Source organism: Mesoplodon mirus, assembly GCF_964341445.2.
Source record: "Mesoplodon mirus genome assembly, chromosome: 2".
In the NCBI taxonomy this organism is placed as follows: Eukaryota; Metazoa; Chordata; class Mammalia; order Artiodactyla; family Ziphiidae; genus Mesoplodon; species Mesoplodon mirus.
In genome coordinates this window covers 106,660,371-106,664,868 of record NC_138977.1, presented here as the reverse complement: position 1 = coordinate 106,664,868, position 4,498 = coordinate 106,660,371, and the positions used below count along the sequence as shown (strand labels likewise).

At 44.0% G+C, this 4,498-nt stretch overlaps 1 pseudogene across 1 annotated transcript; it reads right to left on the bottom strand.

Moving 5' to 3' along the window:
* Positions 1-3,099: 3,099 nt before the first annotated feature.
* On the bottom strand, positions 3,100-3,358 carry LOC309798615 (cytochrome c oxidase subunit NDUFA4-like; annotated as a pseudogene). Its single transcript has one exon. The product of its transcript is annotated as a cytochrome c oxidase subunit NDUFA4-like (transcript).
* Positions 3,359-4,498: the final 1,140 nt, after the last annotated feature.

Below are 4,498 nucleotides of genomic sequence, written 5' to 3'. Positions count from 1 at the left end.
GAGAGAATTTTGTGCAATCATCTCAGCTCCAGTGGAAGAAGTCTTACTGAATGAGAGGCTTCAGGCTTCAAATGGAGTTTATTCTCACATTTACGGGGAGGCAGCACGCATAGTGGTAATAATTAGGCAATTTGGATTAGAAATGCAACTCTACCCATTATTCATTTAGGCAGTGTTTACTGAGCATCAATTATGTACAAGGCTGTGCTGCTGAGGAGAGGGATGATCACTGCACTTGTGGAGTTTACAGTCTACTGCAAAAACCAGACCAAATATAAACAAACAGAGGAGTAAGTATATACTTACAAACTATAATAAATGTGATGAAGGAAAATAATAGGGAACTGTGAGAGAAAATAGAGATGCCCCACTTTAGACTGAGTGGCCAGGGAAGGCTGCTCTGAGATGGTGGCAGTTAAGCTGAGTGCTGAAGCATGGGAAGGAGCTGAGAGCATGAGAAGATGGAGTGTGAGCTTCCCAGGGAGAGTGCCTTCATTTACTAGCTGGCTATGAAATGCAACCCCTCAGAGGTGTGTTTGAGTGAGGTGTTTAACAATTGGGGCCGTTTCTACCCTGGTTTTTCATCTGTGTAAAGGAGATAATAACATCTACCTTCTAGGCAGGAAGTTCTGCTGTCCAAGCGAGATTGATCTAGAAATGATCACCTTCCCCCAACTTCATGATCCAGGTGAGCTCTGTTTCTTATCTGAAGGCAGGTGACCAACCATCGTATTTCAGGAAGGGAGTATATACTGTTAGGGAAGTTTGTTTGGAGGTAAGGGAAAGTGGATACAGATGAGTTCTGTTGCTATGCAAGATCTTGGTTTCTGATAATGCCTTCTTCCTTTAGAAGAAAAATTTGAGTATAGAAATTTCTAGTACAAATGTCAGTGAGAGAATTTTTGGAGGCTGGAGGCTCTTCTCTGGGTCCCTCATGGGGCATATGACTGTCAGTTTCACTTACGCCTAAGGCTGCTTTGACTTGGGCTTCTGGGGCCATCTCCTGTGACATATCTGCCTTCCAGGCAAGCAGGCAGGCAAGCATAACCTGGGAAGGCTTGGAATGGAAGAGGGGTAGTTAGTGATGATAGCAGAGGGATGGAGTTACAGGAGCTTCCTCATCTCTATTTATTTCTAGAACTCTTTCACTCAAGAGTTGCTGTGACTGCATTTCTTTTCCTCACAATAAAGCAGATGTGGAGTGGGACTGAGGATTATAGCAATTGATTTTAAGAGTCTAGGCAAGGCTGGAATCAGAGGGAATTCCTGCTGTGATGTATACATTGATGAATCAGGAAGCAACTTGGCGTTTGTAATGACTGCTTAACTATAATACTACAGATGGTACCTTACTGGAGTTACAGGTCCCTGGGAAGTGTATTTGTTTCCTGTTTTGCTCAGATAAATAATGTCCCTAATGATCATGATACAATCCATAAAGCTAACTTTGAAAGGATTAGATACTGGCTATTATAATTTCATTGCTGATGGTTATTTTGATGAAGAAGGAGCTCTCAGTAGGGGGAATGGGAAGCAATAATAACTCCCCTGGCCAGAAGCATTCATTTACTGAATGCTTATGAAAAGATTTCCTGGATACACCTCACATTCTCTTTGGCAGTCTTCCCTGTTGCTTCTTCCCCTTATCTTCTCTGAGTTCTTGGAGATTCAAATACATCACCTCTAAAATTGTGATTTGCTTCCCAGAATTTAAAGCTTTAAAATTTTCCACTTCTTCTGAGAAGGAAGTAGACCTGTCCCCCTTCTATGTTCATTCTAACTTGGTATCTGCTCTTGTTGAGAGAAGTCAGAGAAGACCAGATTGGAAGTTACACTCTGTGAGTTAGAGCCTTCCACCAGTCACAACTCAGTCTTAATATTTTAAGCATGTTGGTAAATACTTACTTCCATTTCCCTCCCAGATATGATTAATGGTTCCTTCCTCTGTGGCCCCATCAAACTTAGTCCATCATTCATTCAGTAAACATTTACTGAGATTTAGCTGTATGCCACTAATGTGATAGTCATTTGGTATGCCATGGTGAACAAAACACAGTCTCTCTCCCTCTCCCTCCTTCTCCTCTTTCCTTGCTTCCCTTCCCTTCCAATCACAGAGCCCAGTGGGACTGCTGGTGCAGGCTCATCCCTGTGTGATGTGGGACTCCTCTACTGGCCAACTTTGCCTTGAGGACGCCCCATCAACATGGCTCAAACTTTTAGATTTGTCTGCAGTCTGAAACTCTTCCCAACTTTTCCTCTTTCCTATCCTTTCATAGGTGCCAGCCCTGCATCGAAGTCTGACGTCTCTCCCTGCCTACTCCTGCTTCCCCACCTTTACCCTTCCCTGGCGTTTCCCCCAATAAGGCTCTTGCACGTCTACTCCCATCTCAGGTCTGCTTCCCTGAGATCAACAGATTTTATGCTGAAGAGTGGAAATGAAGGTGGAGAGGGCTAAGAGGGCCAGAAGGAGAGGGTGAAGGGTTTTAGCCTTTGGATGTTGCTCTCAGGTCAGTGGAAACCTATGGACAGATTTTAAACACATGAGTGACAAGTTTTAGAACAATTATTCGTGGGACTTCCCTGGGAGTCCAGTGACTAAGACTCCATGCTTCCACTTCAGGGGATGTGGTTTTGATCCCTGGTTAGGGGACTAAGATCCCACGTGCCGTGTGGCACAGCTGAAGAAAGAAAAATTCTTCTTTTTTTGTTTTTCAAGTTTCAGATTATTAATCAGTGTAATCTCCAACACAATACACCAACATGATTTCGTGCCTTTGTTTTTTGTTTTTGTCTTTTTTTTGCATTACGCAGGCCTCTCACTGTTGTGGCCTCTCCCATTGCAGAGCACAGGCTCCGGAAGCGCAGGTTCAGCGGCCATGGCTCCTGGGCCCAGCCGCTCCACGGCATGTGGGATCTTCCCAGACCGGGGCACGAACCCACGTCCCCTGCATCGGCAGGCGGACTCTCAACCACTGCGCCACCAGGGAAGCCCTGATTTCATGCCTTTGGAGGGGAAATATTTCCTGGTTACATGGAAAATTGTGCTGATGGCTTCTGGAAGACCTTCATTCTAAGCAGCTTTATAGTGAAACATTTCATTTAGAAGTCTGGACCCTCTTCTTCAGTTTGCTGTCATCTGCATTCACTTGCATTGATCACTGGGACCTAGTTTGTTCCAGAGTTCTGGTTATTCTTTCTGTCCCAACTGACATCTGGATTGAACAATGCCAGGCACAAGGCATACAGTGCTGCTCCGGTAGCTGCTGCTCCAGTAAATACGAAGAGGGGGATCAAGCTAGGATGCTTCTTGGTCTGGCCGATGATCTGGTGGAGCATGGTTGCCACAGAGGCCTTGAGTCCAGACAGAAAAAAACAAATCTGCAAGGCCTGGGACTAAGCAGTCTCCCCACCGAGGAGGAGTGGATGTCCCTAGAAAAATTATTCTTGTTGCAGGGTGAGAATTAACTGGAAGGGCGCAGGATGGGAGGCGTGTGCATACTTTAGTCACCCCGACAAGCAGTGATGATGGCCTAGATGGTAGTTCGTTATATGAGCTCTGTCTGTCCTGGGTGATTCTGAACAACCTGATGGCTAGGACTCAGTCTTACTGGCCTTGCTGCCCTAGCACAGTGGTAGCTAGTCAACACCTGTTTGCTGAGAATATCTAATTGGTTTTCTCTCTATACAAATATATTTTAACATTTTTTATCTGTTTATGCATGTATGTTAGCCTAAAATCAATTGCTTTCCTTTTTTTTTTTTTTTTTTTTCTTTTTGCGGTACGCGGGCCTGTCACTGTGGTGGCCTCTCCCGTTGCAGAGCACAGGCTCTGGACGTGCAGGCTCAGGGGCCATGGGTCACGGGCCCAGCCGCTCTGCGGCATGTGGGATCTTCCCGGACTGGGGCACGAACCCACGTCCCCTGCATCAGCAGGTGGACTCTCAACCACTGTGCCACGAGGGAAGCCCTCAATTGCTTTTCTTATACTGAGCTGTCAGCCTAAGCTGTGAGGCATTTTAGTAAATTATCTGTGATCGCTGTTCTTTGCAATTCTGATTAACTCTATCATAGGATCTACACTGTTTTGGTACCAGCTCTGAGAGAAAAAAATGTTAGCTATAATTTTCCATCTGAAAAGTCAGTTTCAGTTTTGCTCTGTCAGGTATTTCCATAAGCAGTTTATTTGTATATTCAGCCATTCATTTTGGTTTTAATGACAATTAGATGCTAAAATGACAAGGAGAAGGATTTGGTAAGAAAATTTGTTAAAATGGCATTTATTCTAGTAATAGATACCTTTGAGTACTTACACGAGCACAGTGACAGGTTTTTTTTTTTGTATATCATATCATATCATCTACCATATTCTATCTATCTATGTACCTATCCCTTAAAAATATATAGGAGCCGTCTAGATACAAAGGAAGCTGTGATTAATGTGATTATCGATATGTATGTTCCTATTACCATTTTCTTAATTGTTTTGGGTTTGTTTTTG